We start from the raw sequence: 26,724 nt of genomic DNA, 5'->3' as shown, positions 1-26,724 counted from the left end.
TGGGGAGGAAAGAGTTATTTCCTGCTTCCCGGCTATGTCTGTCTCCACTGTCAGAACCAGCGGCGAAACACACAGGTATAAGACTCTATGCTTTTTGTTCGTAGCTGCCATAGGTTGGGCTTCCCTCTGACTGGCTTGCCTGCTGGTTTGTGAACCAGGTGCAGGCTGGCTGGGAGGAAGGCACAGCAGGCTGTGTATCTTGGTGGGGGCCTTGGAGCTGCATAGCTAACCAAGGGGATGGAGCACCTGAAGCTCCTGAAAGTTCCCAACCTGGTGGGCAGAGTGCGCCCAGACAATTTTGTCTACCTGTCCTGTCTCCTGAGCAGTAAGCTCTGTGCAATTCTTGCCCCTTTAGCAGTCCTCTCACGGTTAGGAAGTCTCTCAGACTGCCTGCCTTTCTTTTGTCCCAGAGCAGCTGGACATGGATCCCTGTTTTCCACAAGCGGCTGGAATCTCAGTCTCTCCAGGTATTCCACCTGTCTTAGCTTTCCAACCCCACTAATCACCAGAGCACAATGCAATGTAGGTTCATGCTCCCAGAGCAGATCCCAGGGCTAGGTGTTCAGCAGTCCCAGGCCTCCACTCCCTCCCCGCTCTGTTTCTCTTCCTCCTGCCGGTGAGCTTTGGTGGGGGAAGGGCTTGGGCCCACATGATCACGGCTTTGGTAAGTTACCCTGTTCCATGTGAGGTCTCTTCTTTTCTCCAAGGTATGCAGTCTGGCGCAGCCTTCTTTCCTGTTGCTCTTTCAGGATTAGTTGTATTAATTATACTTCCATATTATATGTGGTTTTGGGAGGAGGCCTCTGTCTCACCTCTCACAGTGCTATCTTTAATCCACCTGAAAATAATTTATAACATTGAATTCTAGAATCTGCCAAATCATCAATCAAGTATGAGGGAATACATTTTCAGACAAGAAAAAGTTCAAGCATTTTTACCATCCATGCATCCTTTCTTATGAAGCTACTTGAGGTTGTGCTCAAGTAAATTAAGTAGGAAACAAAGAAGGAAGACAACTAGTTTCAAAAACAGAGGACACAGCACAGGAGAACACACAAGAAATATCAAATAAAAGCTGTGAACCAATTTGGGTCAATGAACAGAATGGAGCACTGCAGAAACAAGACCTCGAGGAATAGACAGGAATTGCCAAATTATGTCTTATCAAAAGAGAATAGGGCAAAACATGAAGTAATAAATATACATGTAAATGAAAAAGAAAGGTATTTTTAAGAACATGAAAACTAAGAAGGCCATACAGGAAATGATCTCTGATCTGAATTGAACAGTATTTACAAAGTCATAAGAAGCACTGGTGATTGCTTTGAGGTTTATGGAATTATCAGAGAAATAGGAAAGGCACTAGATTATAAAAGTGATAAATTCTTACATATCAAGAATGCAATGTCTTGTGAAGACACTGTTGGGAAATACACTTATGTGTAAAACTGATCAATTGAAAAAAGGTAGTATCAGCATTTTATTCCAATATTTGGAATTAAAAGATGGGAACTAAAAGAGTTACAACTGAGAGGGAGTGGAGGCAGTCAAGGAATGGAGCAAATTAGGGCCATTTCTCACTATAAGCCTTCTATTATTGTTTAATTTTTTAATTAAATTTTATTTTTAAAATTTACAAAGTCTTGGTCATCCTCCCCAAAACACTTAATCCAGTCTAATCATGAGAAAAAATATCAGAGAACCCCAACTGAGGGACATTTTACAAAATACCTGACTGGTACTCTTCAAACTGCTAAGATCACCAAAAGCAAGAAAAAGCCTGAGAAACGGCTACAGTTAAAGAAGAGCCTAAACAGACACAACGACTAAATGTAATGTGGTGTCCTTGATGGGATTCTTGAACAGGAAGAGGACTCTAGGTAAAAAACTAAGGAAATGTGAATAAAGTCTGGACTTCAGTGAGGATGTACCAAAACTGGTTCATTAATTTGACAAATGTACTATATATATATAAAAATGTAAGATTTTAATAATATGAAAAGTGAGTATAGGGTACATGGAAACTCTGTACTATATTTGCAACTTTTCTATAAATCTGAAACTATTCTAAAATTAAAAGCTTGCTAAAATTTAAATCAGAAATACTTAACACCAAAAGTATCACCTTTCTCATATATCTAAGGTTCAAGGTTGCCTTCTAACTCCCTATTTATATTAATGGCACAACATCCTCCAATATCCAAATTCAAAAAATTCCCAAAAACCTTTATAATATTTCCTTCTTCAGTATTCCCCTAATATTAAAGCACTTGCTCAGCTCAGTCTATTCTTCTGTTGAAATACATCATCTGCCTTTCTTTCCCTTTCCACAGCCACATTTGATTATGTTTTGAAAGAAGTGGTCTTCCTACCTACAGTTTCTCTCCTCTCCACCAATTCATTAAGCATAGAGTGACTAAAAATATTCCTTGAAGGTATAGTTCATCATGTTACTCTCTTCTGCTTTAAACAAATAAACAAACCCTTCCTAAAAAAAATTCCCACAATATGTCATTCAATAATCTTCATAGTCAAGACTCACCTTATCTTTTTTTATCATTAAGTGTACAATTAAATGAAATTTTGACAAATTAAACACACCCATGTTACCTGGATTCAAATCAAGAAATAGAACATTACCAGCATCCCCAGAATTCATTTCCCCTGCCAGTTACTATGCAAAAAGGTAACCAATAGCCCAATCTCTAATAGCAAACAGTTGTGCCTGTTCTTTATATAAATGGAGTCATTTAGTAATATCTCTTCATTCAACATGTTATCTACAAAATTTATCCATGCTGTATATATGTAGTTGTACTTCATTCATTCCCATTGCTGTTTAGTATTCCACCGTGTGGCTATACTCCAGTGTATTTTATCCATTCTAATGGGCATTGATGAGTTTCTCGATTTGGGCTGTTATGAATAGTGCTGCTTGGAATATTCTTGAATATATCTTTTGGTAAAGTATACAGTTCTCTTGGGTATATACCTATGAGTGGAAGTGCTAGGTGGTAGGTTACTTGTATGCTAAGCTTTAGCAAATATTACCAAAAGAAAACAGTTCCCAGTGTTTGACTGTACCAATCAATCCTGCCACCATCACTGAGCAAGTACTCTGGCTGCTCCACATTCTCACCAACAGTTGGTATTGTCAGCTTTTTCCATTTTATCCATTCTGCTGTATCTTCCAGTAGTTTGAATTTGCATTTTCCTGATGATTAATGAAGTGGAACACCTTTCCCATGTTTACTGGCCATTTCAGTAACCTGTCGTGAAGGACATGTTCAAGTCCTGTGCCTATTTTGCTGTTGGTTACCTGTCTTTTATTTATTGTTTTTTATATATGTTGGATATAAATCCTTTGTGAATATTTTCTCTCACTGTTTCTTGCCTGTAAAAAATGCTTTAAAATTTCTGTGATATATAGTGAAAATTAAGATTAAACGTCTTTGCCTAAATTGCCTGTCACTTATCCCAATATTAGTCATGATCTTTATATTTTCCTTTTTTTAATTGAAATATAGTTTATATACACTATAATATTGGTTTCAGATTAACAACTTAGTGATTCATCAGTTATATACATTACTTAATGTTCACCGTAAGTGTAGTTACCATCTGCCACCATACAAAGATATTACAAAATTATGAGCTATATTCCCTAACCTATACTTCCATCCCTGTGACTAAATTACTTTATAATTTGAAGCTTGTACCTCTTTATGCTCTTCACCTGTTTCACACCCACCATGGTAACCAGTTAAGTTAGAAATTCTGTAAAGGCAAGAAATAGCTTTCTTCACTGCATTCCTCACAGTGCCAAGCACACAGCAGAAAGTTAAAAAAAGTTTGCTGAATCCACATGAGAGAGAAAGAAGCAGACGACAAATTAAAGAAATAATGATGTAAGAAAGTAAATGCTTTTATAAAACTCTAGAAATTAACAAGATACAATGGAAGCATGACTAGAGTATTGGACTGGGGCAGTTGCCAGAAAATCTTCCACAGAATTAATTTTTTCATAGGAAAAACTTAAAAGATCTCACCTACTCTCCTCATTTTGCAGAGGAAAAAGTTGGGGCCCAGAGCATTTAAAAGGTTTTTCCATAAAGACTGAGTAAGTGGCAGACCTAAGACAACTCCCAACCAGGTCCCCTAGTTTCTAGTTAAAAATTCTTACACTATGCTTTAGAAAGAAAACCAATATATATTAACTTGGAGAATGATTTGGGCCACAAAATGTTTTATGGTATTCAGCTACTAACAGATAATTCATAACTTATAACTTGCACATATAAGCACTAGCTCTAGCTTTCCTGCACCAAATCTCCCCTAGTTGAAATAGTTATATAACAGGGGAAGGAATAGTGCAGAAATGTGTTCCAGAAACTTGGAAGGAGAAGAAGCAAACCCTTCCTTCCTAATTAAGGGATGACTGAGCTCTGCGGAGCCTGAGGCAGGTGGTATCTAGGATTCCTGGCCTCCTCCTCCTCTAGAACTGTTTGCCCATTCATACTGAGGACAACGGCTAAAATGGTCCTTATGCACATAACTGTAAAAACTGATACACCGGTAAGAACCCTGAGATTTGAAAGACTTGTGCAGAGCCAGTCAACTAAGAACGTAAGGACTTGTGAACTGCTGAACTGAGAGAGTTGTGGTGCTTATGCTGCTTGTACTTGTAAAAATCAGGGGTCTGTAACTACACCCCAGTTACTTATAAAATTAGGGGCTTAGACTGATCTCTGAAGACCCCTTTTTTTCTAATATTCCTTGAGTCTATGTTTCTACTTTTTTATAAAGGGGAAAAATATTAGTACAATGACTCATACAATAACATAGCCTATGCTTTGTACAGTAATACAAAAGAAATTTCTGCCTGAAGATTTTATGAGGAAGTTCAAATTGTACAAAGTTCTCTCTCTCTTGCTATTCAGAAATACACTGGTTGCTTTGGTTAATATATTTAAGTCCAAAACACAAAAAAGGAATAGAATGTTGATAATAGAACAGTTTAAGACAGGTGCAGATTAAGAAACCCCAAATGTATCATAATACAAAGGTAGGTAGACAGATTTAAGTTCAAATTCCAGCTTTGTCACTAACTGACCAACTTACACAAATCATGTTACTTAACTGTGTTGTGCCTCAGTATTCTCTTCTATCAAAGATAACAGCAATTATCTTTCAGATTTTTTTGAAGATTAAAAGCAACATATGCATTATTTCCAACACTATGCCTAGTATATTACAGGCACTTGAAAAGTGTAACTATTATTATTAAATACAAATACTAGAATTTTATTAGGAAGGCATCTAGTAACATGCATAGAGTGAGAAAAGTGTATAGCAAAAGTAGTCACAAGAACATGGAAAGAAGAATAAAAGGAAAACAAAAAATATATACCCACATGAAAGCCAAGATGGGCATAACATGAAAAAGTGGTCTGGATTCCCTCTCCTGCCTAAAATGAAAAATTTGGGATAAAACTTTCCTTATTGATATCAGGAAAGATTTGCTTCTAAAACAGAATTGTTTATTTTCTTCTCACCATGTTGTACAACAAGATATGAAGTAGTGAGATATACTTGGTACCTGCTTACGGAACTACTTCACTCTAGTCACCAAATTTTAAACTAAGGCTGTCGTATAAGAAGTGATTCACACAAAATGGGGCACTCTACACCTCTAAGTCAATATTATACAATTACATTATTTCATTAAAATTGTAATCCATAATGCAAACAGTAAATCATAGTTCTTTCTGAACATATGTGGGAACTACTGCTCTTGCAGAACTGTAACTCCTAGTTACATTTTTTCATACAACCAATTCAAGTTACAAATTTTTTTTGAAGTTATATATTTAGCCAGTATCACTAAATAACTCACCTAGGTACTTCACCTATATTCAATTTAGAATGTGCTCTAAATGAAATTTTACAAAACAGATATATCAATAAAGGCCATAATATGTGTATGGGGATCAACTGGTTCAGACTTCTAAAGCTAGGTTTTAAGAAGCCTTGTTGTTCTCCTTCCAGGTCCATTGGAGTCCTGAGCTGCCATGTAAGACATCCAACTATCCTTATATGGATACCGTGAGGAAAGACCCTGAGATGACATGGACAGAGGGGGGCTCAGCTCAGCATCTAGTCATCCCTGACAAGGCAACAGGCACATGAGTAAAAAGACATCTTGGACCTACCAGATAAGACCAGCCATGAACTGAACACCACTGAGCAACCCCAGCTGACCCCAAGTGAAGCAGAATCACCTAGTCAACCCTGTTGGAATTCCTGACCCACAACATCATCAGATACAATAAAGTGGTTGTTGTTTTAAGCCACCAAGTCTTAGGTTATTTGTTACACAGAAAAAATAATGTAGTCTTCACAAGTTCTTACAGTACGAAATGAAAAAAGTTATTTTGGGTACATACATACAAGACATGGACTAACTTAAGAGAAATGTTAAAATAAAATGGAAAACACAATGATACTACAAAATCTAAGAGTGGCAAACTAGAATAAAGATGCTTAGCAATGTACAATGTCAGCCAGAAAGAGAATTAAACACCTCGAAATTATTGTCTCCCTTAGCTTCTGTGACACTGCATAGCTGTTTTCCTATATAGTTCCCAGGAATGTTACACTGCGTGTAATGCTCTCTCTACCTGGAATTCCTTTATCTCTTACTGAAATCCTACCACACTGTCTTCAAAGTTTCTCTCAAACATCCCCTCCTCCTTCCTGCATCCCTTCCCACTTTCTTAGTATCTGCCTGTCTCCCCTCCCACCAGTAGCAATACTACTTTCCATTTGTCTTGTGGTATTTAATTTACTACACTAAACATTATAATTACTTTTTCTAATATCCTTCTATATTGTTTAAGCTACCTGAAGGCAATAACAGTGTATTATTGATTTTGTCATTTTGTTAACGCCTACTACAGCATCTAAGTAAAAATGTTTGGGAAGTTAAATAGTTATACTCTGCTAATAGAGATCTTGGATTTCAAAGATAAACACAATGTTTGAGGTAACACAAAGTAATCATATTCTGAAAATTATAAAGTATCTTACTGTAAGTCAATCTATTCTTGATTACAAATAATGGATAAACTTTCACTGTTATAAAATTATATACATACCCAAGTTATCAAGTGTATGTAGAAATACCAAAAGCTTTCTTATGTACTAGTAATAATCTGGAAAAAACTCCCCAAAGACAAAATACTAGAAGAAAACTCATAATCTATATTAAATATTACTATATTTTATGGAGATATAAAAGAATATAAGAATAGGTAAAGATATACATACCACCTTTAAATATAAAGATAATTCTGCAATGACTACATTTGCCCAATTTAATCAATACACTTAATGAAAATCCCTATGAGATCATGGAGCATGGAGAACTTTACAAAATAATCCTCAAATTAATCAAAACAGGAAAAATAAGAGTAAGGGAACAAAGTTCCAAACCCTACATACAAAGATTTTCAAAATGCACCATAGACATAAATGTAAAACCTGAAACTATAAAGTAGCTAAAAGAAAACATATGAGAAAACCTCTGTGACCTTTGGGTTAGGCAAAGCTCTCTTAAGACACAAAAAGCACAAACCATAAAAGAAAGAAATAAGGTGAACTTCATCAAAATTAAATTTTTCTGCTGTGAAAAGTGCAAAGGTCAATATTAAAAGAATGAAAATACACAGAATGGGAGAATACATTTGCAAAATACGTATCTGATAAAGAACTTGTACACAGAATATGTAATGAAGTCGTAAAATTTAATAAGAAAACACTTAGTAATGGATGATTTGAACACATACCTCACCAAAGAAACAATAATGGAAAATAAACAAATGAAAACATGCACAACATCACTGGTCGTTAAGGAATTGCAAATTAAAATGACAATGAAATACTACTACATATCCCCTAGGATGGCTAAAATTTAGTAAACTGACTATCAAGGGCTGGTGGAAGTGAGAAATGGTACAGCCACTTTAGAAAAGTTTGGCAGTTTCTTACAAAGTTAAACATACACTTAATACACAACACAGCAATTCCACTCCTAGGTTATTTACTCAAGAGATGAAAAATCTGAATCTACCACAAGATTTGTATGTGAATGTTTGTAGCAGGCTTATTCATAATCATAAATTGTTTCTAACAATCCAAATGTTCATAACTGGTGAATAGAAAAAAAAATTGTGATATCTCCATACAATGAACTACTACTCAAAAATAAAAAGGAATGAACTGATTAATGCAGCAACACTGATAAATCTCAACAGCAACATACAGACTGAAAGAAGCCAAACAAAAAAGTTAGTGTATGATTAAAATTATATGACATTCTGGAAAAAGCTAAACTGTTGGGACAGAAAACTGGAGGTAGTGGGAGACCACTGTGTGGCAAAAGGGAACTTTCTGAGATGACAGAAATCTGTATCATGATTGTGCTGGTGGCTACCATGTACACCTATTAAAATTCATAGACCAATATACCTAAAAAGGGTTAATTTTATCTTACGTAAATTATACCTCAGTAAGCCTGATACTTTGAAGAGCGAGGAAATTTTTCTGAGAAAGATTACTGAGCAGGAGTGCCTTGCCTTAGAGATACCAAAATCTACTCTAAAGATAGGATAATAATGGGTGCTACTTGAGCAGAAATGAATGATAGAGATAAATGTAAGAAAACGAATGGCCATCCTGCCTAAAGCAATCTACAGATTCAATGCAATCCCTATCAAAATACCAACACTGGAACAAATAGTTCTAAAACTCACATGGAACCACAAAAGACCCCAAATAGCCAAAGCAATCCTGAGAAGAAAGAATAAAGCAGGGGGAATCTTGCTTCCAAACTTCAAGCTCTACTACAAAGCCACAGTAATCAAGACAATTTGGTACTGGCACAAGAACAGACCCATAGACCAGTGGAACAGAACAGAGAGTCCAGACATTAACCCAAGCATATATGATCAATTAATATACAATAAAGGAGCCATGGACATACAATGGGGAAATGACAGCCTTTTCAACAGCTGGTGTTGGCAAAATTGGACAGCTACATGTAAGAGAATGAAACTGGATTACTGTCTAACTCCATATACAAAAGTAAACTCAAAATGGATCAAAGACCTGAATGTAAGTCATGAAACCATAAAATTCTTATAAGAAAATATAGGCAAAACTCTCTTGAATAAAAACATGAGCAACTTCTTCATGAACATATCTCCACAGGCAATGGAAACAAAAGCAAAAATGAACAAGTGGGACTAAATCAAACTAAAAAGCTTCTGTACAGCTAAGGACACCATCAGTAGAACAAAAAGGCATCCTACAGTATAGGAGAATATATTCATAAATGACAGATTCGATAAATGCTTGACATCCAAAATATACAAAGAGCTCACACACCTCAACAAACAAAAAGCAAATAATCCAATTAAAAAATGGGCGAGGCTCTGAACAGACACTTCTCCAAAGAAGAAATTCAGATGGCCAACAGGCACATGAAAAGATGCTCCACATAGCTAGTCATCAGAGAAATGCAAATTAAAACCAAAATGAGGTATCACCTCACACCAGTTAGGATGATCAACATCCAAAAGACAAACAACAACAAATATTGGCAAGGATGTGGAGAAAGGGGAACCCTCCTACACTGCTGGTGGGAATGTAAATTAGTTCAACCATTGTGGAAAGCAGTATGGAGGTTCCTCAAAAAACTCAAAATAGAAATACCATTTGACGCAGGAATTCCACTCTTAGGAATTTACCCTAAGAATGTAGCGGCCCAGTTTGAAAAAGACATATGCACTCCTATGTTTATCACAGCACTCTTCACAATAGCCAAGAAATGGAAGCAACCTAAGTGTCCATCAGTAGATGAATGGATAAAGAAGATGTAGTACATATACACAATGGAATATTATTCAGCCATTAAAACAAATCCTACCATTTGCAACAACATGGATGGAGCTAGAGAGTATTATGCTCAGTGAAATAAGCCAGGCAGGAAAACACAAGTATCAAATGATTTCACTTATCTGTGGAGTATAAGAACAAAGAAAAACACTGAAAACAAAACAGCAGCAGACTCACAGAACCCAAGAATGGACTAACAGTTACCAAAGGAAAGGGACTGAAGAGGATGGGTGGGAAGGGAGGAATAAGGGGAAAAGGGGAGCATTACGATTAGCACACATAATGTTGGGGTGGGGGGAGGTGTGGCACGGGGAAGGCCATATAGCACAGAGAAGACAAGTAGTATTCTATAGTATCTTACTAGGCTGATGGACAGTGACTGTAATGGGGTATGTGGTGGGGACTTGATAATGGGGGGAATCTATTAACTACAATGTTGCTCATGTAATTGTATATTAATGATACCAGAAAAAAAAATTAACAAGCTGAAAATAAAATGTAAGAAAATGAAAATCTAAAAATGGATCCAAGGACTTCAGTGTATGCTAAAAGGTAGCAGTCTACTTCTGTGTTAGGAAAGAACTACTCGGTGAATAGTTTTAAAAACTAATGATTGGAACCAAATGAATTTTGATCCCTACTTACTTTTATGTCTAAATAAATTTCAAATGAAGCAAAGATATCCATTCATAATATTGTTAAATATTTGATAAATAAACTCAAATTAAAAACATAAATTATCCTCTTTGTACAATGTAGTGGTAAGTTTCCCTTTTTTTTATGTTAGAGCATACAAAGTGGCAATTCTGATGACTCAAGGTTGATCAAACATAATTCAATTAGTATTATCCACACAGTTCATTTCGTTTTTAGTTCTCATGCCATTTATACCTGCATCTGTGCTCACCTGACAATTTACCTATCATCTGTGAGCTTCTGGTCAGCTTCTCATCCCATTATCACCTTTCTGCTAATCTCACTTTGAAATACCTGCCAAATTTCCTTGAGTAACAACCAGACATCTCTTATGAGCAGCAAAAAAGGCTAAAATGTTGTGTAACTCATTCATTTCCCAAATAGTTATCAAGTACCCAGAGGTTACTGACCTGAAACAAGATCGTCACAGCTCAATTTCACAGAGCTTACAGTCTCAAGAAGATGACAACTAATCAACTGATTAAAATGAAATGAAGAAAGTCAGAATAGAAGAAGTGCAAAATGATATGGGAAGACAACAGGGAGACCCAAACTGGTCCAGGGCATAGCAAAGTTCTCCCTTTCAAGTTAAGTCCTAAAAGATGAGTAGACATTAGTTAGGTATAATAGAAGTGCACAACTAAGGATGGAGGGATAGGTACAGAAAGTTCTAGGCAGCAAGAAGCACTGAGAAGCTGAAAAGCTAACCAAGAATATGATCATCCAAAGCCTTGGAGGACACTTTAAGGAATTTGAACACCATCTCATAAACAGAAAGGCGACATGATCAAATATGCATCCAAATCTCTAGTTATCACTTAGGCTGTAGCATGAAGAATGAATTGAAAGATCTTAAGTAGGGAGCCCAAAAAAGAAACAGTTATACAATAATCTAGGATAGAGATACTGGTAATTTGAACTAAGACTAGGAGAAAGGAGTGAGTGAATATAGATAGATACGAAAGTGTGCCTAGAAGTGACAACACTTAGCTACAGGTTGGATGCAGGGAAAGTGTAGAATCCACTTTTCAAGCTTGAACCACTGGATATATGATGGCACTGAGCTAAGGAACATATAAAGCAATCTGGGTAAGGAAGACTAAGTTTTGAATATATTGATTTTAGAGTTCTAGGGAACATCTAATAGTGGTTACATCAAAGAGTTGACTATATGGATCTAAAACTCTGGACTAAGCTAAGGTTTCCGGAGTGCTAACAATAGACACTAGAAAACTAACAGGGCAATTAGCAAAGTCAGAGAGAAGAGTGCTTATTGTAAAAGACCCAGAATTAAGGCAAATGCTACAATAGTAGCAGCAGAGATAAGGAAAATGGTGGGAGAGGCCAGGAGAGAGAGGACAAACGGAAGGTAACTGTTAAGTTATTAGATCAAAATAAAGGTTAGGGGGCCTTGCCTAATCTTGGGTTTTTTAGAGACCTTTTAAAGGCTGTGAATACTGGTTACATAAGAACTAAGATCTGAGATTATTTGCTCCTCACAGAAAAAGCAATGACTGCTGTCTGCCACTGTAAGGTGACTTTTAAAAGGGTCCCCTCTAGACCCAGTAATTCCACACCTGGAATTTACCTGAAGAAAATGAAATCCCTGATTCGAAAAGATATATGCACCCCTATGTTTATCGCTGCACTATTTGCAATACCCAAGGTATGGAAGCAACATAAGTGTCCATCAATAGATGAATGGATAAAGAAGATGTGGTACACATACACAATGGAGAATTATTCAGCCTCAAGAAGAAAAGAAATCTTGCCATTTGCAACATCTACGTAGAGGGTATTATACTCAGTGAAATAAGCCAGGTGGAGATAAAGACAAATACCACGACTTCACTCATTTGTGGAATATAAAAATAAAGAAATATAGAAGGAATAAAACAGCAGACTCATAGACACTCAGAAGTGACTAGTGGTTACCAAGGGTGAGGGGTTGGGTTACCAGGTACAGGGGTGAGGGGGAAAGGGATAAAGGGAAACAATAATTCGCAATCACAGGGACTGCTGAACCACTGGGATGTACATTTGAAACCAACCTAAGATTGTATATTAATGGCACTTTTAAAAAAAGGGTCCCCTCCATACACGCATACTGAAACACACACACACACTGAGCGGAATTTCCTATATGTGCATTTTTAAACCTTACCCATCCATTGACTCACCACTAAAAAATCTGAGCTGCATCTGAGGGCAGAACTCTAAAGCATAAGGTGCTTGCCTGCATCTCAAACTTGGTCATCTTTTCGAAGACCTACCCACATTTTTTCAGAGATATGCTTATTCTCTCCATCTGAAACCATAAAATTACATATAAATTCCCCTTTCTTGCTACATATTTGATAATCATGATGTCCTCTCATATATTTCCTTGCAAAATCTTTTCCCTTCTGTGTCTGGGAGCACCACTAATTCATCACTAAAACAACTTCATTTTACTACAGTAGCCTCCAATATCCCTGTCTCTAAGTATTCTCTCAGCTGATCCAATACTACCATATTAGTATTCCTAAAATAACAATTTGAATATATTATCACCCTACTAAAAAAAAACCCTGTGCCTTGCTATAGCCCACAGAATGAATTCTGAACTCCTTATCCTGGCAAATGGAAGGCAGATTACAGCAGACTTTCAACTGCCAAGCTGTCTCATCTTCCAACTTTGTACAAAAACACGAATCCCAGTCAAATGGCTCTATTCACATACCAGTGAACATGCAATGCACACCTCTGTTTCTGCAACCTTACTCACACCATCCTCCACTGCCTAATAAACCTGTCTCCATCATGTCCATTTGCCTAAATTCTACTCTTCCTTCAAAGCCCAGTTCATTTATTTGGCAAACTATCTCACAATGCAAGGTAGGATTCTGGTTAAAGGAGGTTTAAAAACCCTAACACGCACAATAGTTTAGAGCTGGAGCTCTGAAGTTAAACTATCTAAAGTTCTGAAACCTAGATTTACTATTTTATATCCTTGGACAAGTTATACTTAAGCTTCCTGAGCTTCCACACAGCACTTTACAAAGGCTAACATCTAACTAAACTTTAAATAAGTTGTGAAAATTCAGTAAAAATACATATAAAAGGCTGAACACAGTTCTGTAAATGTTAACTATTTTTGTTGTTATTGTTGATTCTGTCAAGAAGCTTATATTCTAGCTCAAGTTGCACCTAAGTACTCACTCATCAGCTTGTGATCCGTTTCAAAAAAACTTGACACAATTGACTAATTCTGATATTTTCATTATCTTTAAAGGAGAAAACTGAAAAATTCTGAATATTTATTACAAGATATAAAGTTCATCAATGATACAACCAGAAAATGAACCCATCTTGAAAATCAGAAACCCACCAGAAAATGAAAGACATCTTGCTTTCCTAAAAACTACTCTACGTCAAACCAGTCAAAGTGGTTCTGAATTGAATAGTATCTAAAGAAAATGTACAGCCTTTCTATAAAAAAATTAAGATGAGTAACTACTTAAATTTGCAATGTAAAGTAGACAGATAATTTCTTAATAAAAAGTACTGTTCATTTTTTCCTCTAATCAATCATTGAGTGCAAGGCAAAGATCATAAAATGACTAAAATGATCCCTGCTCTGAAGGAATTGATATACTCAATTTAAATGGGAATTCATATAGATATATAGTTAATTTATATTAGCCAACAGAGGACATTATGGAATAGAGATAATTTTGAAATAAAATAGTATTTGACACAGTATACATTTATATATACATTTATACTGTATAAATGTATATATAATATACACTTACCATATTAAAAAAATTGGTAGTCTTTTTATTTTTGGCCCGTGTTACCAATATTGCAGTAGTTACCAATAGTAAGTGGACTACTACTATCGATCTTTAACTACAGGCATTCTATAAGTTGCTTCCAAAATTCAAACTATGATGAATTAAAATTCAAGAAATGTGTTTGCCATAAAATTCTAGTCATACCAATGAATTTATAGTATTTACTTTGATACCCAAAATCAAAATAGATCGCCAAATTTTAATCTAGATATAATAAGAGTAGCAATTTATTTTGGACCCCCCCCAACCCAGAAATTTATTAATCGTTTATTTAGAAATAGTTTGGCATCATTCTTTATCCCCCAAAGAAACTCAGGCAGGGATCACTGATTGATATAAAACCATTAGGTAAAATATAGTTGGAGAACTGGATATATTCATACAGCATCACCCCACAGATTATAAATTAAATGCAAACAGAAAAATCAACTATTACAGTGGTGAAAATGGTCACCTCAACCAAGTTATCAAATATAGCAGTATTACTAACAGTACAATCTGAATAGTATATGCCTCCTAATGGGATGTAATCTGAAGTACACCTATGAAATATTCTTACTAAAACTATTTAATCTGAATTTAACCATGCCTTTAAACCTAATTTCCAGTTGACAATAAATATAAAAGATCAAGTACCACCACAATAAAACAAGTGTTTAGAAATCATGAACACAGGAAAATCTACAAGATAACAGGTATTTTCAGTTAATGGTTCTATAATATCTTACAACACTGATAGATAGTGATGGCACCAGAGGGAAGGGGATTTAACAATATGGGTAACTGTTGAACCACTGTGTTGTATACTAGAAACCAACATAAGATTGTATATGAATGATACTTTAATAAAAAAGAAGAATTTTATACTGGTATCCTGAAAAAGTATATGAAAACAAGTGAATGGTATAGTTCTAAATCAAAATAAACTAAGCAGATGTAGTGTATTTGGGGTACAATGGGGGAATTGGAGTTAACTGGAAGAACTTATATATCGACTGACTATATGATTATTTCCTTAAGTGTTTTAATGTTATTGTGATTATGTGATTACTTTTAGGAAATTAAGGCTTAAATATTAACGAATGAAATATCATGATATCTACAATTTACTTTCAAATGATTCAGCACATATATAGGATTAAAATATTAGCAGCTACTGAAAATAGGAAAATCTACACAGGATCACTATTACTATTTCAGTTTTTCTGTATGCTTACCATTTTTTATAATAAAAACTGAGGAAAAAGAAATAACTTGGAAAAATTGTTAAAGTTGATATTTACTTTCTTCTTCCTGTTTATCACAGTCTTAAAGGGGAAAAATTAAGTGCAGCATTGTGTAGTTAGGTTCAGATACTGACAAGGAGGAGCTGATCCAAATTAGCTATGCAACACTGAGCAAGCTAGGAAAAGCTCAGAGTTTAAAACTAGCAATACTGAGATAGTACCATGGCAAGCACAGAGCAAGCACTCAATAAATACCTTTTCTTTTTCCCACCAAACCCAATTATTTTATTTCCTATGCTGATGTGGTTGAATGCACACTGCCTTTACAAGTATATGTTTGTATTAGCTGTTATGAAGGGTTTTTTTGTTTGCTTACTCAGATTAATTACTTTTCTGATACTAAAGAGTTAACTTAATCCTTGGGCAGTCCTAGTGGGAATGTAAAATGGTACAACTGCTATGGAAAATAGTTACAGAAAAGAGTATGGCAGCTCCTAAAGAAAATTAAAAATAGAATTAGCCATATGATCTAGCAATTCTACTTCTGGGTATATACCCAAAAGAAATGAAAGCAAAAACTCACATATATTTGTACACCAATTTCATAGCAGCATTATTCTCAATAGCCAAAAAATTTAGAAGAACCCAACTGTCCACCAAGGGATGAATGGATAAACAAAATGTGGCCTGTACATACAATGGAATATTATTTAGCCTTAAAAAGGAAATTCTAATCATGGTGAAACATGGATGAACCTTCATGACATTATGCTAAGTGAAATAAGCCACAAAAAGACAAATACTTTATGATTCCACTCATATGAGAACTTAAGAGTAATCAACTTCACAGAGACAGATAGTAGAATGGTCGCTGTGAGGGTCTGGGGGTGACAGGGAGGAGAAAAAAGAGTGATTCTTTAATGGGTATGGAGTTTCAGTTTGAGAAGATGAAGAAACTTCTGGAGACGAATGTGATGATGATTGCACAACAATGTGAAGAGACTTAATGCCAATGAACCACATACCTAAAAACTGCTAAATTATGTTTTTAACATAATCCAAAGAAATATTTTTTAAAACTTTAAACTGAAAAATAGACAAGCACAGCTATTTCAGAAGGAGATATACCAAATTGTTAATAGTTTGAGAGTGGGGGTGAACTTCACTCTTTAAAGTACACATATATATGTTACTGAAATTTTACGTGCATAATTAATTGTGCAATGGAAAAAGTTTTAAACCCTAGTTGTTTTGGGGTGAAAGAATGTATGTTGGGAATATGCTTTAAAATACTAGAGAAAAAACTAAAAATAAGTGGAGGAGGAGAAAGGAAACATGAATTGTAAGGTGTTGATAACTGTTGAAGCAGAGTGATGGGCAGACCTGGAATTGATACTACTGTTTTGGTTTCTTCTGCATTAATTAAAACTTTTCATGATAAAAAGATAAATAATTTCAATCTACATTTCAAGAAAAAATAATGTGTACAACATGAAGTTAATGTAACTTCAAAAATGAAAATGTTTGAAGCTATAAAAATATTAGTTTAGCTGGTAAGAATACACTTTTATTATCCACTTCCCTTAATTTCATACACACAAGAAGGTTTTGTATAAGCCACAATATTTCATCATAATTCTTTTTATTCTAACACAAATTAAGCATCATTATTTTTTCAATATCCTACTTTATTTATCCATAATTTCACAGTTCAATTTATTTGAGGATGATGAAAAATTAATGACATTTACTATAACTTTAAACCTCTGAAATATAAATTCCTTTCAAAATTAGTATGATTATATCACCACACATACCAGAAATTCCCAGAAACCAGGATATACCAATGGGCAAACTATACAGATTATCTTATCCATGATCTGAGTGAAACTAATGTCTCCAATGTTAGGTGAGAAGAAATTAGTATGCCTTATGAATGTCTACAATACTCCAGGTTCATACAATTCTAATAACCACACTATGAAAAAGTTACCCCTATATAACCAGTAAGTACAAGTTCAAGAAGATTAAGTGACTTCACTAATGTCACACAAATAAGGATATATCAAAATATGGCTATATTTTAAGATCTCTTCTTGAAAAACATATCTAAACAATAGGGAGATAAAGAAACATAAATTTCATCTTTGATGTAATTAGGAGATACTGTAATGATAACCTGAAATACAATGTATAAAGATAGAAAACTGGTGGTGCAATGGTAAATGGTAAATAATAGAAAAAGGTGAATATAAATCCCTATAAGAGAAATAATCATGACAAACAATCCTAGTTACTCTGTAGTACCTTAGAAAGGCTTAGAAACTTGAGGTGCTGTAAGAGGAAACAGGGCTGAAACCCCCAACCCCTCCCTATGCACACTCTCTCTCTCTCTCTCCTTAAGGGAATAAGAGGTATGGCCTCCAGCAAAACTGAATCAGAGTGGCTCCACGTTCAGGGATGTCCCACAAAAAAACCGAAGATGTGAAATCTTAGTATGAACACAGACCAACCAGACAGAAAATAATTAAGGAAAGAGAGGCACTGAACAATACATTAGATCAGATGATGCAAGTAACAGATATCTACAGAACATTCCACCCAGAAGCGACAGGACAAACATTTTTCTCAAGTGTATATGGAATGTTCTCCAGAATAGGTCACATACTAGGCCACAAGAAAAGCCTCAGTAAATTCAAAAAGACTTAAATTGTGTCAAGCAGCTTCTCAGACCACAATTATATGAAACTAGAAATAACTTACACAAAGAAAACAAAAAACCCTACAAACACATGGAGGCTAAACAACATGCTTCTAAATAATCAATGGATCAATGACCAAATTAAAACAGAAATCAAGCAATACATGGCAACAAAAGAAAACAAAAATGATAGTCCACAATCTGTGGGATGCTGCAAAAGTGCTTCCAAGATGAAAAGTACATAGCAATACAGGTCTATCTCAAGAAACAAGAACAACCCCAAATAAACAGTCTAAACTCAAATTAAAGAAACTAGAAAAAGAAGAACAAATGAAACCCAAAATTAGTAGAAGGAGGGACAAAATAAAGATCAGAGCAGAAATAAACAAAATAGAAAAAAAAAAATCAGTGAAACCAAGAGTTGGTTCCTTGAGAAAAAAACAATATAGACAAATCCGTAGCTAGACTTATAAAGAAAAAACGATGATGTGAACAAATAAAATCAGAAATGAAGAGGGAATGGTCACAATGGATTACCATAGAAATAGAAAGACTTATTAGAGAATACTGTGAAAAATTATATGCCAATAAATTGGACAACCTGGAAGAAATGGACAAATTCCTAGAAAAATACAACCTTCCAGGACTGATCCAAAAAGAAAAAGAAAATCAACAGACCAATTACAATGAAATTGAACTGATAATCAAAAAATTCCCAAAAAACAAAAATCCAGGTCCAGATGGCTTCACAACTGAGTTCTACCAAACATTTAGAAAAGAGCTAATACCTATACTTCCTAAGGTAGTCCAAAAAGTAGAAGAGGAGGGAATACTTTCAAACTCATTCTATGACACCAGCATCACTCTAATACCAAAACTAGAAAAAAAAAGAAAATTATAGACCAGTATCCCTGATGAACATGCATTCAAAAATCCTCAACAAAGTTATCAGCAAACTGAATTCAAAAATTCATCAAGAGGATCATCCATTGTGGCCAAGCAGGATTTATTCCAGGGATGCAAGGCTGGTATACTATTCGTCAATCAAACAATATCATACAGCACATTAACAAAAAGAAGAATTAGAACCACATGATCATCTCAATAGATGCTGAAAAAGCATTTAACAAAATTCAACATCCATTCATGATTAAAACTCAACAAAATGGTTATAGAAGATATGTACCTCAATGTAATAAATGCCATACACAGCAAACCAAACCACAGCTAACATCATATTTAATAGTGAAAAGCTTACTTTTCATCTAATATCAGGAACAAGGCAAGAATACCCACTCTCATCACTTTTATTCAACATAGTACTGGAAGTCCTAGCCACGGCAATCACACAACACAAAGAGATAAAAGGCACCCAAATTGGTAAGGAAAAAGTTAAGCTGTCACTATTTGCAGATGACATGATATTATTACATAGAAAACCCTAAAGATTCCACCAAAAACTATTAGAACTAATAATTGGACTGAGCAAAGTTGCAGGATACAAAATCAGTACACAGAACTCTGTTGCATTCCTATAAACTAACAATGAACTGGCAGAAGAATTCAGGAAAACAATTCCATTTATAATTGCATCAAAAAGAATAAAATACCTAAGAATAAACCTAACTAGGGAGGTGAAAGACCTATATTTTGAAAGCTATTAACTCATGAGAGAAATTAAAGAAGATACCAAAAATGGAAATCTATCCCAGGCTCACGATAGGAAGAAATAATATTGTCAAAGTGACCATCCTGCTCAAAGCAATTTACAGATTCAATGCAATCCCTATCAAAATACCAACAAGCTTTCTTCAATGAAGTAGAACAAATAGTTCTAAAATTCATATGGAACCACAAAAGACCATGAATAGTCAAAGCAATCCTGAGAAAGAAGAACAAAGCTGAGGGATTAAAATCTGACATCAAGCTATACTACAAAGCTACAGTAATCAAAACAGTATGGTGCGCGCACAAAAAGAGACTCATAGATCAATGGAACACAACAGACAGCCCAGATATAAATCCATGCATATATGGTCAATTAATATATGATAAAGGAGCCATGAATATACAATGGGGAAAAACAGCTTCTTAAATAACTGGTATTGGAAAAACTGGACAGCTACATGTAAAGAAAATGAAACTGGATTACTGTCTAACTCCATACACAAATTCAAAAATGGATCAAAGACCTGAATGTAAGACATGAAACCATAAACCTGTTATAAGAGAATATAGGCAAAAATCTCTTGAACATAAGCTGAGCAATTTTCTCCTGGACACATCTCCTCCAGCAAGGGAAACAAAATAAAAAATAAGTAAGTGGGACTACATCAAACTAAAAAGCTTCTGTACAGCAAAGGACACCATCAGTGTAACAAAAAGGCAACCTACAGTATAGGAGAATATATTTGTAAGTGATTCATCTGATCATTTACAAAGTACTCATATGCCTCAACTCCCCAAAAAACAGATAACCTGATTAAAAAATAGGCAGAGGATGTGAACAGACATTTCTCCAAAGAAATACGGATGACCAACTGGCACATGAAAAGATGTTCCATATTGCTAATCATTCGGAAAATGCAAATCAAAACCACATTGAGGTATCACCTCACACGACTTAAAATGGTCACTATCCAGAAGACAAGAAATAACAAGTGTTGGCAAGGATGTGGAGAAATGGAAACCCTCCTACACTGTTGGGGGAAATGTCAATTGGTGCAACCACCATGCAAAGCAGTACGGAGGTTCCTCAAAAAACTAAAAATAGAAATACCATTTGACCCAGTATTCCATTTCTAGGAATTTACCTGATGAAAAGAAAATTCCTGATTCAAAAAGACATATGCACCCTTATGTTTACTGCTGCATTATTTACAAGAGTCAAGTTATGCAAGCAACCTAAGTGTCCATCAAAAGGTGAATGGTTAAAGATGATGTGGTACATATACACAATGGAATACTATTTATACATTTAAAAAAAAGAGAAATGCTGTCATTTGCAACAACATGGAAGGATCTTGAGGGTATTAAGCTCAGTGAAATAAGCCAGGTGGAGAAAGACAATACCTTATGATTTCACTTATTTTTGGAATATAAAAACAAAGCAAAGCAAAATAAACAAAACAGAAGTAGACCCACAGACTCTGAGAAGTAACTAGTAGTTACTATGGGGAGGAGTTAGGGTGGGTAGGCAGGGAGTGTGAGGGGAATAAAGGGCACAAAAATTCTCTATCATAATGCAAGTTGGTCACCTTACATGGTAGTACAGCATGGAGAATATAATCAACATCTCTCTACACTGATAGATAGTAACTGCACTAGAGGGGGTGGACATTTAATAATATAGGTAACTATTGAAATACTGTGTTGTATATTTGAAGCCAACATAAGACTGTATATCAATGATACTTCAATTAAAAAAAAAAAAAACTACGGGACTTCATTAGTCACTAAGCCATGCTCATGCATGCCCAGAGAGCTTCCAATTAGCTATAGAACTTTTTTCTTGACTATGAATCAACTGTTAAGAATCACACAGATCTAAAGAAAGTCTCCAACAAAAAGACCAAAATAAACAAAAAAAGTTAGTGGAACTAAAACATGCAAGGAACAGAAGAACATGTCAGAGAATCTATAATTAATACCCTTGAAGAGATAACAAAAGATGCAGCACCCATGAAACAGGAACAAGATGCTACAATACAGGAATAAACTTTTTTCTTAAGATAGCTGAAATTGTTCACTTCAATCGAAGAGCTGAAATCTCCCAGACTAGAACAAAAGGTAAATTTTCAGATCAAATTTCACAACATCCACAACAGAAGCCAGGCCATAAGGGAACCCCTTCAAACTTTCCAGGGAAAATTATTTCCTGTACAGAAATCTCTCATTAGCCAAACAGTCAAGTATGAGGATAAAAACAAAATCCCCCAAATATATTTACCCTGCACTCTTTCAACAGTAATAGTAGAGGAAACCAAAATGAAGGAATAAATCGAAAGGTAGGCATAAGATCCAGGAGAAAAGGGCTCAACAAAAGTGAAAGAAATTCCCAGAATGTCAGCTAAGGGAAGTTCCAAAATGACAGCTTTGTAAGCAGGCCTAGAGGAAAAACAATCCAGACTGAAGCAGGAAGGACAGCTACAGAAGGGATGATTACAGGAACAAATGAAACTGATTAATTTATCTGACAGATTTGACCATGTGGAAAATTGTACTGAGAAGTATTTTATGGAGTTGTTGGAGGGCATAGAAAAACTTTGCCAGACAAAACTAAACAAATGAAAAAACAAAAGGTTACAAAAAGAAATGCAATTTTAATAAACTACTGTCTCAGTAGTGACAAACATTTAATCATTAATGATCAAAACTCAGAATACAAATTTAACCTGAAACTGTGGAATATTAGAAAGATGTGGGAAAGTGCAGTTTGAAAAAAATCTTCAAACATCTATACCTTTAAAATCACTGATATTTACATACCTCGAATTATTCAATTCTAAGAAAAGGCTTTATTTTCAATAGACTTAAATTCTATAACTACATTTTCAAGGCAGAAATTCGGTGAAATGCTTTGGTTTTATCTAAGGAAATTTCAAGGGTCATTCTGAGAGAAAAAAATAATAAATGCTAAATAAAAACACTAACGAAGTTAGATGATCTATACAAGTTTCAGTGATTACTGGCATCAGTTAAGGAACTTTGTTATCTAATAATATGTTTGTTCCATTGTGTGCTGTAGTTCTAAATGTTGTATACCTTCAGTACATGTCCACTTTCACCTTCCACATTTACCAATTTAATAATTTATTCAACCTTTCAGGAAAATGGTCTGTGAATTACCTCTGTAAGCACCGAAACCTGGTTATTTTCTATTTTTAAAAATCCAAAAATATTTTGTACTTTTTTCTTTTTATAGGAAATAAGTTTGATTTTTTCTTGATGACTAAGGCTATCATGCAATTCAGCTACAGTTGATTAGATGGCCTCAGAGGTTTTAGGTGTGTAAGGCATAAACTGTCATACTAAATGGGCCTAGACTAGTATGCTTTTATAATTCTCCTGTTCATCACTCTTCACTTTGACATCTAGTAACGAATCTTCCTCTACCTGTACTGACCCACCTTTTAATTATTATGGTCTAAAAAAAGATAAATCATCATGCTTCTGACTCAAATAACGCTTACTAAATGCCCTGCCAAGCCGTATCATTCTCACTTTCATTTAATCCAAATGATTTGTTAGAATGGTAGTCAATGTCAAAACTTAGCAGCTTTAGTTTAAACAAAAAAAACTTAGTATGAATAAATACAGGAGCTTAACTACTTAATGGAGTTGGGGGACTGGATCTTTTGGATCTGTCTGTTTCTGTTTTTCTAGGAAAGGATCTATTTTCCTTGCAAAGATGTATAGTTAATTTCTGGCTCTAATTCCGATTGTTCAATCAATGACAACTGAGAGTCACTGAACTAACCTATGTCTATCACATAAAGTATCCAACTCAGAGTAACACTAAAAAGATGTATATGTAAAACAACATGCACTTGGTTATCCATTCACTAAGACTTTTTTCTACAAAAAGCCCAGAGAAATGAGAACTCTATTGCAAATTAGGACTTTTATATTTGCAATTATATCTATATTGAATATATGTACGTAATCTTGCTATTTTAATACAAATGTTGTTGAAGACGCAGGGGGCCATCTGGTGAGAAAATGGGGAGCAGCAGAGGTGAGGCTTAGAACCTCCCCCCTCATGTTCTGAGAGAAATCTTCTGCATACATGGATGTTTATTGCCCTCGTCTAGCTCGGATTAACACATAGTCTACAGGCACACACCTGATCATCTACATTTGCTCTCTTACAACACTAAACTCTGTTTTCTACCTTTATCTCATATCTACCTACCACTTCAGCATTTTATTAAAAATAATAATAATAGAGAAATGTGGTATCCACATATAAATCAAGTTTAAAAATCAAATGAATATTCATATTTGAACTGACTGTTTAGAGTTCATAATGCATGAACAAAACCGAAAGCTTCTGTGATGACTGCCCTTGCACTGTTCACCATGTAACTTATTCACTATGTAAGAAGTTGTACTCCATGTAAGAACTTGTTCGTTATGCATCAGAAGATTGGAGACTGACGAAAATTAGGCTTGGGGTGGATTAATGATTGTGCATTGAGTATTGACCCCCCTATACAGAAATTTATTGTTGTTAACAACTATTTGATCAATAAATATGAGAGATGCCCTCACAAAAAAAAAAAAATATATATATATATATATAAATATATAAACAGACTTCCAATTGTAAAATAAATAAGTAACTGGGATGTAATGTATAGCATAAGGAATATAGTCAAAATATTGTAACAACTTGGTATGGTGATAGCTGGTACCTAGAATTATCATGTATATAAATGTTGAATCACTGTGTTGTACATCTGAAACTAATGTAATGTAATACTGTGTGTCAACTACCCTTCAATTAAAAAAAAAATAAAAAAAAAAAACAAATGTTGTTGAAGAATCTTGATTAAAACAGAACCTCAATTCAGTTAAACCTTAACTTCAGGATATGTTATATTTCTCAAATTAAAAGGAAAGATTTTCACCATTAAATTTACCATCAAGACAATGAAAAACAATCCTTTTCTTTGATTAATTTTCATCAAGAAAATAGCAGCATTTCTGTCAAAAAAAAATGAAAATATTTAATATTGTTAAAATCTACTCACTACTCAAAAAAACCTGCACAGGTCAAGGAAAAACACCTTCCCCACATCTTAATGAAAAGTTATCAATGCTTATATTCAAGCTTAATAATGTAAGCAGTAGTCTTCAAAAGAATTCTAAATGTAATTTAAAAGACCAGAGAAAATCCTCTTAACGGCCATTTCACTTTGAGGGCCATTTCTATGCTCCAAATTTTAAGTTAGAATTGTTAAAGAAATTTATTTTCAGCATTCCAATACACCGATAATGTTATACTCCTATTTTACTTCCTTAAAGAACTGAGAAGAACAAAATACACTGTTTACGTATCACAGGTTAAGGCTGATACACAAGCTGCAAATGCAGAGACTTCAGGCACTTGTAACTTAAATGTAACCACTAAAACAAAGTAGCTTTTTAAATAGTAACCACCTAAACTTCCAGACTAAAAGTAGTATAAATACCATCCTCAAAACGACTGTTCCAAGCAACACTTTCTCCAAAGCTGAGAGATCTTGACTAGTTACCAGAGTACCTGACGGCTAGGCTTAAATGTCAAAGCTTTACTACAGGCAAAACATCAAGGAAGAAGTAAACGGTTGCTGCACACCCTACAACATTTTTAAATATTGTGAAAACAGCCGTCCTAAGTCAAATACAGAGAATTTTTCACTTGATCGATGCTACCATTCGATGAGCAACGCTAAAACAGCTTGACATTTCATTTTCCTAAAAAACAAATAAAAATGCTTTGACAATACTGGGTATCAATATACGTTATACAGATCATTATGTGCTTGAAGCTTCTGATCACATAAAGATCTACATTTCAACGAGTCTCCAGGATGTACCACTCACTGTCAGATCATCCATAGCTAACTAGAGAGCACCATCTACTTTAAAGAACTACTTTCTGAAAACTATATGACTAATCTATATACTAAAAGAAAACTGTCTAGCCGCGTCCGAAAAGGACGCTTAAAAATTTGCCTTTTTCTGATGCTAAAACATTTTGCAGCCACTTGATCTGGCCATAACACGTCAACGCTCTTGATTTTAGCATTTGCTGCAGGAAAAAGGAATATGGCTGCAAATTCTTTCTGAAGGGTGGTATTTCAAACAGGACCACTCAAAACACTTAAGAATACTGAGCGAGAGGAGGGCGGAGGGAGGGTACCTTATGAAACAGCACACGTCGGGCCCTGCACACTAACTACCTCATTTCCCTAATAGGGATATGAAAAGCTCAGGCCTCTGGTAGCTTCCAGTTGACGCCAATGCTCTCCACCCACCCTTTTTTTTTTTTTAAAGGATTTTCTAGTGTTGGAGCCCGTCTCACAAATGAATTCCGTGATCACGTCTAAACGGTCTAGCATCTTTTACAAGACCAAACCCTTCCCGGTTCCGTTCCCTCCCATCTCCCTCGGTAGCCAAACACACCAAGGCGGGTCCTCTACACCGAATTCTATGAATCCTGTAGTGCACTAACTGGATGCCAGAAACGATACAGAAAATAAGAGTTTCAGCCATTCCCCTCGCTGCGACCGAAATTGCAGGCTTCATTTCCTGCCCC

At 35.0% G+C, this 26,724-nt stretch overlaps 1 protein-coding gene across 2 annotated transcripts in view; it reads right to left on the bottom strand.

Annotated features, from left to right (window-relative positions):
- RSBN1L (round spermatid basic protein 1 like) overlaps nucleotides 1–26,724 on the bottom strand; it is a 151,528-nt gene that overhangs the window by 83,034 nt on the left and 41,770 nt on the right. The gene's annotated exons all lie outside the window — the stretch shown is intronic.

The sequence above is a fragment of the Manis pentadactyla genome, chromosome 7, assembly GCF_030020395.1.
Source record: "Manis pentadactyla isolate mManPen7 chromosome 7, mManPen7.hap1, whole genome shotgun sequence".
Lineage (NCBI taxonomy): Eukaryota > Metazoa > Chordata > Mammalia > Pholidota > Manidae > Manis > Manis pentadactyla.
This window is presented reverse-complemented; position numbering and strand designations above follow the sequence as displayed.